Below are 15,724 nucleotides of genomic sequence, written 5' to 3'. Positions count from 1 at the left end.
GAGGAGAATCTTTTGTTTTTTCATTTGCCGCACACCCAAATTCTCAATAAAAGAGCTATTTCCTTTACCTCTGGGTCACATGGCCCGCAAATGCCATTCTCACGGCACTGTGCTTTCAGGCCTCAACAGTCTTGGTGCCCAGGATGCGGTGCTCCTGCCCTCAGCCCCACGACTGTTCCCCGGCCGGCCGGTTCAGACGAGTCCAGAGGACGCCAGCATCAGACCTCCTCCTCAGTCACGAACCCGCCCCCTGCCGGGTGCGCGGAACAAGGTAAGTGCTTTGAGTTTATTCTCAGCACCAGAGCCTCGGGACGCCACAGTTACCTGTTCCGCACCGCTGACTCATCCCCTTGGTGCCCCTAGCACGGAGCTTAGAGGCATGGCTTTCACTGCCCAGCTCGTCACGGTGGCTGCACCGGACCATCTGACTTGGTCTCCGCCCCCCCTTCGTGGGCGTTCGTTCCTCCGCAGTGCACGGCGAACATGCCCACTCCCTGCGCGAGGAAATCGCCTCCCTTCTAATCAAGGACGTGATAGAGCCTGTCCCTCTGACCGAAACGAAGAAGGGTTTCTACAGCCCTTACTTCGTTGTACCCAAGAAAGGCGGCGGCATACGACCGATCTTGGACCTGCGAGTTTTCAATCGGACCTTGTCCAAACTCCCGTTCAAAATGCTTACCCAGAAACAAATTTTATCTGGCGTCCGGCATCTAGATTGGTTCGCAGCGGTAGACCTGAAGGACGCGTACTTCCACGTCTCAATTCGCCCTCGACATCGACCCTTTCTACGGTTCGCGTTTGACGGCCAGGCATATCAGTACAAGGTCCTCCCCTTCGGCCTGTCTCTGTCCCCTCACGTCTTCACGAAGGTCGCAGAGGCGGCTCTTGCCCCGCTACGAGGAGCGGGCATACGCATACTCAATTACCTCGGCGATTGGCTCATTTTGGCCTCCTCGCAGGAATTACTATGCGCACACAGAGACCAGGTGCTCGAGCACCTCGGCCGTTTAGGGTTTCAGGTCAACTGGGAAAAGAGCAAGCTCACCCCGGTCCAGAGCATCTCTTTTCTCGGTTTGGAGTTAGACTCAGTCTCAATGACAGCACGTCTCTCCAATGAGCGTGCTCAGTCAGTGCTGGAATGCCTCGCTTCTTTCGAACCAGGCACCGTGGTCCCTTTGGAGCGTTTCCAACGGCTCCTGGGGCATATGGCATCCTCCGCGGCGGCCGCGCCACTGGGGTTGATGCATATGAGACCACTTCAGCATTGGCTCCAGACTCGAGTCCCGAGACGAGCATGGCGCCACAGCACGCACGGCGTGGAAGTTACCCCTGCCTGCCGCCAAACCTTCAAACCCTGGACAGACCTTTGCTTTCTACGGGCAGGAGTACCCTTGCAGCAGGTGTCCCGTCGCGTTCTGGTTACAACCGATGCCTCCAAATTGGGTTGGGGCGCCGTGTGCAATGGGCGCGCAGCCGCAGGCCGGTGGAACCGAGGCCCGCTGCGCTGGCACATCAACTGCCTAGAGCTGCTGGCCGTTTCTCTTGCCCTGAAGAAATTTCTTCCATTGATTTGTGGCAAGCACGTCCTAGTCAGGACAGACAGCACCACGGTGGTGGCCTACACAAACCGCCAAGGCGGAGTACGCTCCCTCCACATGTCACAGCTCGCCCGTCGTTTCCTCCTTTGGAGTCAGCAGCGACTGGAGTCACTGCGTGCCACTCACATCCCCGGCAACCTCAATGTGATAGCGGACGTGCTGTCAAGACAAAACTTGCCCGGCGGAGAGTGGAGGCTCCACCCCCAATCGGTCCAGCTGATTTGGGACAGGTTCGGTAAGGCCCAGGTAGACCTGTTTGCCTCCCAGGAAACCTCCCACTGTCCGCTCTGGTATGCCTTCACAGAGGCTCCCCTTGGGACAGATGCTCTGGTGCACAGCTGGCCCGTGGGGCTGCGCAAGTATGCTTTTCCCCCAGTGAGCCTTCTTGCACAGGTGCTATGCAAGGTCAGGGAGGACAAAGAGCAAGTCACTCTGGTGGCCCCCTACTGGCGAATTCCCCTGAGGAAGGACCTTCTTTCTCAGGGACGGGGCACGCTCTGGCATCCGCATCCAGACCTCTGGAATCTCCACGTCTGGTCCCTGGACGGGATGCGGAGGATCTAGCCGGCCTACCTCCGGCCATCATAGACACTATTAACCAAGCCAGAGCCCCTTCGACCAGGCATCTTTACGCCCTGAAGTGGCGTCTGTTCGCGGACTGGTGTTCTTCCCGAGCCGAAGACCCGCAGAAGTGCGCAGTTAGGTCAGTGCTCGTGTTTCTTCAGGAGAGGCTGGAGAGGAGGCTGTCCCCCTCCACCCTCAAGGTGTATGTTGCCGCTATCGTGGCCCACCACGACACGGTAGACGGCAAGTCTCTTGGTAAGCACGACTTAATCGTCAGGTTCATAAAAGGTGCCCGGAGGATGACTCCCTCCCGGCCTAACCTGTTTCCCTCCTGGGATCTCTCGGTCGTCCTTATGGGACTCCGGAGACCCCCCTTCGAGCCGCTTGACTCAGTTGGACTCAGGGCCCTCTCTCTCAAGACCGCCCTGCTGATCGTGCTCGCTTCCATCAAGAGTGTCGGGGACCTGCATGCGTTCTCTGTTAGCAACGCTTGCCTGGAGTTCGGTCCGGCGGACACTTTCGTGATCCTAAGACCGCGACCGGGCTACGTGCCCAAGGTTCCTACCACACCCTTCAGGGATCAGGTGGTGAACCTTCAAGCGCTGCCCCGGGAGGAGGCAGACCCAGCCCTTTCACTGCTGTGTCCAGTAAGTGCCTTACGTATTTACCTGGACCGCACACAGAGCACCAGACGCTCTGAGCAGCTCTTCGTCTGCTTTGGGGGACAGCAGAAAGGGAATGCTGTCTCCAAGCAGAGACTCGCCCACTGGGTTGTCGACGCCATTTCCCTGGCTTATCACACCCAGGCTGTGCCCCCCTTTGCGGGTCCGAGCCCACTCCACCAGGAGTGTTAGCGTCCTCGTGGGCACTGGCTAGGGGCATTGCCCTAGCAGACATTTGTAGAGCAGCGGGCTGGGCAACACCTAACACTTTTGCGAGATTCTACAATCTCCGAGTTGAGTCAGTATCGTCCCGTGTTCTCTCAGGTACCGAGCCTGTAGAACTCGGTGGCACGTCCACGATCTGACCGGGTGAATCGCTTGCACCCAGCGCCCTTCCCCTAACCAGGGAAACAGTCGCCTTCTTTCCCAGGAGATCCCAGGTTTGGGACACTGGTTGACTCCTCCCTAGCCCTTGTGGGTCGCAGTTCTGCGGAGGAACTCGCCGACCCAAACCACTGCGGGTACCACTAGCTACCCTGTACTGGTATAGGGGCCCCACAGGTAAGGCCTCCTGTTCGGACTCCCCCTGTGTGTAAAACCACGGTTCTGTCCCCTCACGAGTGTTGACTCCGTGTTTTCCTTAGGCAGTTACAGCTGCCTCGGGTGCCGTGCTGTATGCTTCCCCCCTCTGCGAGGCTGGATCTACCACCGCACTACTGTTCCGCATAAGACCTAAGTATAGGCCATGCGATGTATTTGCCACTCAAAATTTGCCTCCCCTCCCGGGTAGGTGTGGCCTCCGCAGGGTCTTCTCCGCCCTAATAGGCTAAGACCCCCTTCCCTCAATGCGTGTAAGGGCCCCGGCCGTAGTTGCTCTATGTGAGAAACATAGAGAGAAAAGAGGCCCAGCCAGGCTGGCCCGTTCCCATGTTGGCGGCTGTCACCTTGTTCCCCCCTCCAGGGTAACGATAAGGAATCCTGATGGCTTAAATGGGGCATTGGGGAAGGGTACGTGCAGCCTGATACAGTTGGTCGTTCTGCACGTAGGAATACCTGCTCGCTCCTGTATCAGCGGATCATGTACACGGCTCAGCGCATGGCTCTTTTTAAGTGGACCCCTAGTGTCGCTTCTCTGACACAACGTGGAGAGAGCGACAGAAGGGGAACGTCTAGGTTACGTATGTAACCTCCGTTCCCCGATGGAGGGAACAAGACGTTGTGTCTCCCCTGCCACGTCACTGAGCCGAGCCCTTGTTGTGGCCGGACCATTTCCGGCTCCTCAGAAAAATCCTGAATGAACTCCCGTATTTGCGGCGCTTAAATACCCGTATGTCCGGGGGCGGGACATGCAAATACTGGTTGCCAACTCTCATTGGCCTTTTTTCATAGTTCAGAGGTGAATATCGGTGCTCAAGAGAGACCCCTAGTGTCGCTTCTCTGACACAACGTCTCGTTCCCTCCATCGGGGAACGGAGGTTACATACGTAACCTAGACGTTCAGTCCTGTTTTTAGTCAGTTAAGGAACATTTCCAAGGTTAGACATGTCTTGAGTTTTGGGGTTTCTTGAGCTTATACGTGCTTTAATATTGACTCGCCTTGATTATTATAATACCCCTTTTTTCAACTTTAAAACAATGCACTTTAGCATAGCTACAGTTAGTGTAAAATGCTGAAGCTAGAATGTTGACACAAACTATGTCTTCAAATCGCATTACTCCAGTTTTAGCTTTTTGCATTGGTTTGCAATTCATTTTGATATTGATTTTAGGATTTTATGAATTACTGTACATTTAAGGCATTACATGGTTTGGCGCCAGGATATGTTGCAGAACTATTTAGACCCTAAAAAACAGTTAGACCACTTAGATCTTCTTGTCATGAACTATTAGCTGTTCCAAGAACCAGATGCAAAACTAAAGGTGATAGAGTGTTTGTAGTGAAGGCCCCATAATAATGGAACAGCCTGCCCTGGGATATTAGATCTGCTGAATCTGTGTCTGTTTTCAATCTTGTTTAAAACCCATTTGTATAGACATGTTTTTATTGCTATGTGAATGTGTTGTGTTTTACTGAGTTTGTTTTGATCTTATGTTTTGTGAAGCAAAAATATATAAAGTAAATATATAAATAATATACATATATAATATTGATATATAAATATATAAAGTTATTATGTTGAAAATAAATACTTACAAAAGTTTCAAATTAATTATAAAAACATAAATGTTCAGCTCTCAATGCTTCTCTTTCCATGAAAGAAACTGAATATCTTTTATTTCAGTGGCCTTACAAAGTCCCAGGAAATATGATAATATTCTGTGCTTGTCTAGTGAACTAGTGCATGGGAGCTGTGTTTACCATTTAAACATTAGCGCTGGCACTGTTCTAAAGGAGTCCAATATTGGTTTAATCAGCTGTGATGTAATGCTTTCACAGTTGCTGCCTATAACTCTATGTACTCCTGTTGGAATAGCTTATTTAATCTAGATGCAGTCCTTGATTTGCATTTAGAAATAGTGGTTGCTGATATGAAAACACAATATATATAGCATCTGTTGTACTTTCTGTTATCTGAAGAAAAGAAATGCATCTGTTGCTCAACAGATTGTATTTGAGGTGTTCCAAAAACATTCCAGGGAATTATTGGCAATGAAGTCACATTCATTTCACATGTTTATTTAACAGCGCTTTGAGGCAAAACTGACTCTTTCTGATAGTGATGATATGATTTTCTGTCTTTAATTTGAAAGGAAAAATAAGGATCTTGTCTCAATCAAGGTTAAAGACTTCCAGAATTAGCTTCACTAGCTTTTCACTAGTTTTCTTTGTGAGTGCAGTAGGAGAGTCATCAATATTTTTGTCCCATTGTCCCAGAAAAGAGAGACTGTAAATTTATTTAAAATTGTATCTGCTAAAAGACGATTTTGTCAACTTTTTGAAGAACACTAGCATAAATGGGTATTTCTGCAACTTTGGGCAATATTAGCACTTTGGATTCCTAAGTCAAATCTTGTTAAAAAAATTTGCAGATGGAAATAGCATTTTTTATGTTTCTGAAATAAATGGCCACCATCTTAGACTTGCTAAATCTAATTTCACAGCTAACATTTTCTTTATCTTAAATACACACAATTACATGTTTCCACACTTTTTGCAGAACTTGACAAAATTACAGCTTGAAAGATTGATTGGTGATGTGCAAATGAATTGCATTCAGTCCCAGTTTCAGTGGGACAGCCAATTTTTTGAAAAGTTACTTTAATATTAAAAGTTTAGATGTGGGACAAGGCTAAAACAGTAATATCTATACATAAGATGCATTTGAAAAGCACCAAAAATAAATTATGATGGCCTGGTTAAACGCTTCCAAGTCAGTTTTAATGGGACCTTAATTAAAAAAGTAAAGGTTGAAATCTGTTTGTTTTAATCAATCAATCTATCTATCTATCTATCTATCTATCTATCTATCTATCTATCTATCTATCTATCTATCTATCTATCTATCTATCTATCTATCTATCAATCTATCTATCTATCTATCTATCTATCTATCTATCTATCTATCTATCTATATATATATATATATATATATATATATATATATATATATATATATATATATATATATATATATATATTAAATTAAATAATCTTCCACAAATGGACTCAAAGCCACAAAATTTCAAAATGAGTTCATGGTGTCTTTGAACATTCAAAACCAACATGAAACTAGGTTCACAACCCCTTCTTCTGACTTGAGTTTATCCAATCAGAATTAATTGAGTCATGAAAAGTGAGCATTACATACTAGAATGGAGCCAGGTGGTTGGAGGATAGCATTAAAAAGTAAGAGGGATTTGTGATGTGAGATTAAGAAGACAAGACTTTTTCATTTTGAATTGCATGCACTGAGGAATCGTGCACAATAAGAGCATGAACATTCATTACGGTGTAACTACTAAAAGGTAATTTTGTCACATTTTTGAAGTACACTATCATTATTGGGTATTTCTGCAACTTTGGGTACTTTCAGCACTGTGTCTTGTTAATACGTTTTGGTGATGGAAATGGCACTTTTAATGTTTTTCAAATAAAATGGACACATCATCAAAATTTGGATTATTTAATGTTTCATGTTTTTTTTCTATATCTGCCATTTGTCCTACACCAAAAACAAGCAAGACACACATGTATTAGATTAATCTACATGCTTTTCTATTGCCACAACATGCTTTGTGAGAAGATGAGGTGAGATCGTCATGAACTAGCAATTTTCCCAGGAGAAACTAATCGAAAAAATTGATTCCTTAAACGTCCAGTGCTTCAACTACTATAAATCCACATCCATAAACAGAAAAAAATTACCCTATCGAGCCAGCAGAAAAACCACACAAGTCCTGCTCCATGTTGGAATTTAAACGTACATTGGCAAGACAGTTGCGCTGGCCCCCTAACCCCTCGATATAGCAGCCCCGTTGTGTGTTCTGGCTCTGCACTCTTCGGCGTACTCAAGAGATGCCAGTGTAAGCGCTCATAAATACGACAGCCTTCTGATTGCAGCTTGGGCCCTACGTTGAGCTCAAACATGTTTTGCAGCTAATCCTCCACTCTGAATTATAGAGCTGGCATGCTAGTGCTATTAGCCAGGCCTGATGACAGCTGGGAATGTGACAGCATTTCAGGTTAATGTTCAAGGCGCCCATGTCATGTCGGTAGGATGTGAGTGTCGTTGAGTGACAAAGGAGGGGGATGGGATAAGACTTAACTAGTCATCACTGGTTGTTTTTGGCACAAATCTGTCAGCTTTCATGTTAGGCAGCTGGCGGAGTGCCTGGGTGCTCGGAGATTATTGCGGTAGCAGAAGCATATTTTTGGCTCCTTGTTTATCATGCCCAACCTGTCAACTAAGTGAAACAATGACAGTATACAAGCAGTATTACAGTAATAGCTCCATAAAAAATGAGTTCTTAGGAAACATTAATTTTTTCATGAAAGTCAAGTCAGTGCATGTTGTCACATTTTTATCAGGGCAAGTTGTCACATGTGTCATGTGTTTATAGACCTTATCAATTGCACATTTTGTTAGTCACATTTTTTAAATATTAATGTTAACTTTTCAATTTTTTTTGGTTGTGAAATGTTTAGTGCCTCAACTGTTTTTCCTTTTACATTTAGCTGAAAGGCTTATAATTGTTGGTTTAATGCATTCGTAGATTTAAAAAGAGGTATTTATTTAGTTTTTTTGATGGTGGTACTGTATGTTGACAGAGGAACATGTCCCCCCAGTGTTCACATGAAACCTGAGGCACAGGTTTAAAGGCAGTGTATAGTATATATACAGTATATGTGTACAGGTATATATACATGTATATGTATGTACTGTATATAGGGTATATTTATTCAGTATATATATATATATATATATATACTACCATTCAAAAGTTTGGGGTCACTTGCCTGAAATGTTTCTCATGATCTTAAAAACGTTTTGATCTGAAGGCATGTGCTTAAATGTTTGAAATTAGTTTTGTAGACAAAAATATTATTGTGCCAAAATAATAATTGATTTAATTACAAAACTAATTTTATTTAAAACGATATATATATATTTTTTTTAAATGGATGACTTGGACCGAATAATTAGGAAAAGGAGCCACTATGTCCCTAGCATATAGATGGGAACTCCTTAAATACTGTTTAAAAAGCATCCCAGGGTGATTCCTCAAGAAGCTGGTTGAAAAAATGTCAAGAGTACATGTCTGCAAAATCTAGGCAACGTGTGGCCACTTTGAAGATGCTAAAATATAACACAGTTTTGATAGATTTTGGATTTGTTTAGTCACAACATAATTCCCATATTTCCATTTCTATTATTCCATAGTTGTGATGACTTTACTGTGTGTGTGTGTGTGTGTGTGTGTGTGTGTGTGTGTGTGTGAGCGTGTATTTATCACTTTGTGGGGACCAAATGTCCCCATAAGGATAGTAAAACCCGAAATTTTTGACCTTGTGGGGACATTTTGTCGGTCCCCATGAGGAAAACAGCTTATAAATCATACTAAATTATGTTTTTTGAAAACGTAAAAATGCAGAATGTTTTCTGTGAGGGTTAGGTTTAGGGGTAGGGTTAGGGTTAGGGGATAGAATATAAAGTTTGTACAGTATAAAAACCATTATGTCTATGGAAAGTCCTCATAAAACATGGAAACACAACATGTGTGTGTGTGTGTGTGTGTGTGTGTGTGTGTGTGTGAGTGTACACACACACTGATCAGCAACAACATTTAAACCACCTCCCTAATATTGTGTAGGCCCCCCTCATGTTGCCAAAAACAGCTCTGACCCGTCAAGGCATGGACACCGCAAGACCTCTGAAGGTGTTCTGTGAAATCTGGAACCAAGATCTTACCAGCAGATCCTTTAAGTACTGTAAGTTGTGAGGTGGGGAACCCATGGATTGGACTTGTTTGTTCAGCACATCCCATAAATGCTCAATTGGATTGAGATCTGGGGAATTTGGAGGCCAAGTCAACACCGCATTATCCTGCTGAAAGAGGCCACTGCCATCAGGGAATACCGTTGCCATGAAGGGCTGTACATGGTCCGCAACAATCTTTAGGTAAAGGAACATGTCAAAGTAACATCCACATGAAAGCCAGGTCCCAAGGTTTCCCAGAGCATCACACTGCATCTGCCAGCCTACCTTCTTTCCATAGTGCATCTGATGCTCACGTGCCCATTGTAGGTGCTTTTGGCAGTGGACAGGGGTCAGCACGGGCACTCTGACCGGTCTGTGGCTACGCAGCCCCATATGCAGCAAGCTACGATGCACTGTGTGTTCTGACAACTTTCTATCATGGCCAGCATTACGTTTTTCAGCAATTTGTCCTACAGAAGCTCTTCTGAGGGATTGGCGGGTTTTGAAACGCAGAAGTAAACGTTTGCAGGGTAAACTTCGACAGCGGTGAATGGGAGAGCACAGCAAATATTATTTTCACTTACCCATTTGCTCCAACAGCAAACAAAAAAGAATTCTCTATTACTTTTGAATGACTTTCCAGAATAAAAAAATAAATAAAGAGCAGTGGATTAAGACAGTCAGATGGGAGATGATGCCAAATGTACCTTCGCTCTCTCAGCAGCTGTAATAGAAACCCCCTCGCAGCTGTTGTAACAAATTTTTTTAAACAAATTCTAGGGTAATATAACACAAAGCATAATGTTATAAACTTACACTCAATATAAAAAAAATTGCTTATATAAAAAGGTTTATACGCTGCTAAATAAGGCAGAAACGTGTCATCACAGTCCGTGAAAAAGGTCCATAAGCTGGACTCCATGTATAGCTGGTTAGAGTCTCCGCCCACATCTGATTACAAGCCACACACAGGAAAAAACTAAAGCAAAAGAGCAGGGGCTCGTAACAATTGGATATACAGTATACTGTATTTATATAAATACATTTCTGCCAAAACACCAACGTTACAAAATGTAAAATATTTACTATGGTATCTTAGAAAGTGTATTTAAATGGCATGTATATAACCGAGCCCTTGGGTTCAGTGTGAAGTTCTCTGAGTCATCTTTATCTGAACTTTAAGAAAAACAAATTCTGTCTGTCAGAGGAGAAAGACGGAACGTGTCCAGTCTAAAAGTCTTGCTTGGTTTGGTCGATAAATCCAAAACGGTGTAACTGCCCTTCAATTAAATAACTAACGTGGGCCAACTTTTCCAGACAAAAACACTCCGAGCACTGTTGATATGGAATCAAGATAGTAGCCATCTGGACAGAATTCACAAATTACAGTGTGTAACCAGCAAAACCTCCCAAACCAAACACTAATCTTTTGGATTGTTGGGCACGAGTCAGTTCATTATCTCAGCTCTTGAGTTCATACAGTATGTTAATGCTGCTTATCTACTCAGCTACTTATACCAGAGTTTGATGACATTATTTACTCATCCTCACATCATTCCAAAACTGTATGATGTTCTATCTGTCATGGAACACAACAGGATGAAAAAAAGTAATGCAGGTTTGACATTGAGGGTGATTAATTGATGATCCAAATGTCATTTTCTTTTCACTATTCCTATAAAGAATCTAGATTTAAGCCTGATTTAAATAAGCATGTGTGAAATACATTTAGACACGTGTGCATAACTGTCTTACCCATTATTCATTTCCTCCATTTCACAGAAAAGAGAGTGTGTCTAAGGTCAGTCTTTCTAACACTGATGGGAGTCCTTGTGATGGATGCCAAAAATTTGAAGTGGTTAAAGTATCTCAACTTGAATAACTAATGCTATGCCTATCGGATTCTTAGTGAGTGTTTTGGATAGGCTCTTATTCCAGACAAGCAGCCAAGATAATGGAACAGGTTGCTCAGCTCCAGAAATGCTTGACTTGAAAATTTATTTTGACCTTAGATACTCACAGGGATTATCAAAAATGTTTTTAAATGTGTATGAATACTGTCTGATAAAGTCATTTAAGTCTATTGCAAATAATAATGATACATTATTAGTGGTAGCAATTCTTTATATCATTTTATATCATATTATTATTAATAATTTGGTAAAACTTCACTATAAGGTTATACATTTTAACACTAATTAATTACATTAGTTAACATGAACTAACAAAAAAACAATACTTTTACAGACTTTATTCATGTTATTTAACGTTAATTTCAACGTATACTAATACATTAATAAAATGTAAAATCATAAACATTAGTAGATGGAATATGAAATAACGTTAACTAAAACATTTTCATAAATTAACATTAATCAAAATCAATAAATGTTGTTATAAAATATGGTTAAATAAAAACCTTCATTGTAATGTATGGTGAATATATACTCTATATTGTATATTTTACTGTATAATATTATTGTATATATTTATTATAATAATGTATTTAAGCTTCGCCAAGAATAAAATAAAGCCTCTAAAATGTAAAACAAAGTCTAAAATAATAAAATTATTGATTACTAATTGATTATATTAATAAAAACATTTAATGAAATGTATTATTGATTACTAATAACTAATTTCTAAATTATTGTGAATGTTCTGTATTTATAGATATAATCTAAAAAAATCAATAATTTTAGTAACAAAGCATTCATAAAAATAATTTTGTAATAGTTAAGATTATAACCCCACACATAAGATAAGGAGACTGTGAGCCGCCGCCGCGTGACCACTACCCATGTTGCCCATGCCTAAATCCACCACTGGTCAGCATCATCCAATCCCTGCCAACCATGTTAAAAATAAAATGATACAAAATAATTTCAGAATCTAAGTAATGATTACCATTGTCCCATGTTTGCCATCTGTGTTGAGTGGTGCAAATATCATCTGCAGCCTGAAACTGAACTTTCAATGGGATGTTAGGAGTGGCTGCATAGAAAAGATACAGGACACTCCCTTGCTCCCTATTTAGTGAATGGTCTGAGAACAGTTCGAAATTAATCTTATTTTCATACTTACTCTATATAAAACCTCTGACAGCAAAATTGTTCAGCTTTTGTATAAACCCATTGATTCTCTATGTGAAAATGCACAAAATGGGAAAATAGCCCTGTACTGTAGTCTACTTCAGTGGCCATTGTGTTTAACAGTGTGTCGTTTCACGATAAATCACTCAAACGTTCAAACGGCATATTGGATGAAATTATACAATACAATTTTTTTGCTCAAACAGGTTTCAATGTAAAAACTTAAAGAGGTTTCTTACCAGATGTGGTTTTGACAAACTCGACTAGTGATAGGTGCCCTGTTGTGTTGTCACATGACTCGGTGCATCAAAAGTTGAACCCTTTCTGACAGCCCAGAGTGCCATAAACTGAGATCAGTTGATTGAAATACAATTTAATTATAGTGTATAGCAAAGTCAAAACACACAGTCCACGCAGAAGGACGCAGAGTCAACAATTGCATGTTACCACTTTTTAAAATGTACCAGCTTAAATGATACCAAATCTCTTTTCCATTGCCATTCCCAGCTATTCCCACCACACTAGCTGCTTCATATTAAATTTGTGCAAATACATATTATTCACTCATTTGCTTTGCTATTTTGTGTTAAGGACGTGTAGACAGTTTTAAATGTGAAAATGCATCCAGTATCCAGTTATTATGCATAGTACACATGATCAGCTGAAAAGTCCTCATGGAATACAGGTGCAGTCCTGGTGAAGGATTGGCATGTTGATTGATGCAGTGATGGTGTGCGTGTATGAAGTGTCAGTCATTAGATTCACGGGGGGTTGTTGAGGGGCGTTGCCGAGGTGCCAGGCGACCAGTTAAGTCCCTGTATAGAGGAAATGAAATCATATATGTGTGCAAGTGTCGCAGTGGAGCAGTCAACTCGTTTGAGGTGCTGGTTCTCCTTTGGTCAATAAGGACCAGCTGTGGCTTGATGAACATGTGCCTGTGTTTTGGTGGTTACCCTGGGTGAATTTGACAGGCTGCTTCTCACAGTCTCTTTCAATTAAATCAAAGTTTGTGATTTATGAAATTTAGTTATCTTCCAACAAGTTGTCTCATGACAACGCTGAATTATTTGTACACAATGGCAAAATTGTGAGATATCGTACGACTTGGCTGGAGATATTGATAGTATGAGATCTGAGAGTTTTCTAATGACTTGGCTTTTATGAAACGGTATGACTTTTATTCCCATAGAGACCAGCCAAACAACAAACAGAATGTCAAATTGATACAATACTGACATCAAAATTTAGCTATTCGCCAATCCGACACTTTACTTTATGAAAGGAAACATCAGTAATCAAATTTGGTTACTTATGTTTCATATTTTGTATGCAATGAAATGACTGATGTATGTCAACAACCAACTCTCCCCTCGTCTCGTTCCAAGCCCCAATGTTTTCCTCCTTCCGGGTTACACAACATTATTAAAATAATTTTGCTTTTATTTAATTAATTGTAAGGTTTAGGGTTTAGGTAAGGGGTTGGACCTTTGACTTCTGCATCCATTGTGTTCACTGGCTCTGGGCAGACCTGGGAGTGTGTATTTGCAAACTTAAACTTCTGAAAACTATTTGGTGATATTTTCTTTTCCTAGTGTGTAGTAGTTTATTAATTGAGTACTCCCTCTCAAATCATTTCAATCCATTTCATCTTAATATTACTGGAAACTTCCTATGAACTCTTGTCATACAGTATAGTAAATACTAGAAAACCCAGTTTTGTTTTAGAAGCATGGTAGAGCATTGGGATATTGATACATTTCTGAGTAACTCTTTTGATTGGAATTGAATTCAGCTCCTTAAGAACAGAATAATTTCCCTTTAGTCTTTAACAGAAACCGTGTGTCTGGAGATTTGCTCTACAGAACTGTCCCACAATTGTCTACTTGATTGACCTGGTCTAAACTGATCATCCTTAAGAGCTGTTTGTGCAACCAGAAAAACAAGAGAACATCTGTTAAGTCAGTAAAAGTCTTTAACTTGAAGGGGTTCTGGTTACTTTTGGGTGTCATGTTTCCTTGTAAACTCCTTCCTGGGAATCTCTTCATCTAGTCTGAGAGCATATTAAAGAGACAACAGAATGTTTTCCCAAATTTCTTACACAGTTCTCTGGAATATTTTATTCTGATTAGTCAATTGCAGCATTCTGTGGTCAAAAATGTTTGAATAATAAGAATAAGTAAGAACTGTTGGTGTCTCAGACAACTGATTTTCTACATACAGTACACTGAAAAATGTGTATTGGAACCAGCAATTGTTACCCTTAATGATCAATTTCTACTTAATATAGAAATATAACCCATAAAATTACTTCAGTTGGAGTAACCTATTGTCACGATTCCCCTGTTGTCTGCCCTGTGTTCTCTGTCGCACTATCACGTTTATGTCATATGTCCTCGTCTGCTCCGTGTTTTCCGTTTCACCCGTCACCGTTCACGCTCCATGTCGCGTTTTCCTTGTTGTTCGCCCCGTGATTCACTGTCCTTGTCTAAACTACATTTCCCACAATTCCCGGCCTCCCTCACCGCCTGCATTCATCATTGTTTTCACCTGTGTCTCGTTCAGTCTCCACTTTGTACGTGTATTTAAACCCTGATTCTTTGGTTAATCACTGTCGATCGGTGTTTGTTTCCGGTATGTCGTCTAGCCTGGTCTGTATCCTTTACCCGAGTTCCTAGTTCTGTTTAGTGTCTTTGTTCCCTCATGTTTAATCTGATTCATTGTGTTTCCAGATGCCTGTTTTCCCATCGTGGACCTTTCTTTGTGTTTACCCCTTTTATTTCTTATGTGTTAAATCCTAGTGTTGTTAGTACTTTGCTTCCTCGTGTTTATCTGTTCCATTGTGTTTCAGCTGCCCGTTTTCCCATCGTGGACTTTTCTTTGTGTTTACCCTTTATTTATTATGCATTGAATAAAACCGCGTTTGGATCCGCACCTCTTGTCCGTCTTGTCCTGTGTCAGCACTAGACGTTACACCTATTTCATCAGGTTGATTTAGTCAGATTAAATAAAATGTTTGACTTAAAACCAGTTAATTTAGATGTTACCACATGAAGCACGTCACTCTGCGGTCTCTTCTCACAAAATAAAATTAATGTATAGTATATTTTATGTCCATTTAATTATTTTATAAGTGGCAATAAGCGGGATAATTTACAATCAGTGGGATAAAATTGCAAAATAAACCCCTCAAGGATAATGCAAGAACCACTGACTGTACATTTTCCCTTACTTACAAACTAAACAATCTTACTGTGAATTCGGCGACATTAAGTCAAATGTTCTGCTGCTGAATTCTGTCTGTGCTTAGTGAAATTCAACTCACTGCCCCCAGTGGCCAAAGTTGAAACTGCTGTTTAACGTATGGTACATGTAAGGTTCAGTTTCGGGGT

Source organism: Xyrauchen texanus, chromosome 22 (assembly GCF_025860055.1).
Source record: "Xyrauchen texanus isolate HMW12.3.18 chromosome 22, RBS_HiC_50CHRs, whole genome shotgun sequence".
Lineage (NCBI taxonomy): Eukaryota > Metazoa > Chordata > Actinopteri > Cypriniformes > Catostomidae > Xyrauchen > Xyrauchen texanus.
Note: the sequence above shows the minus strand (reverse complement) of the source record.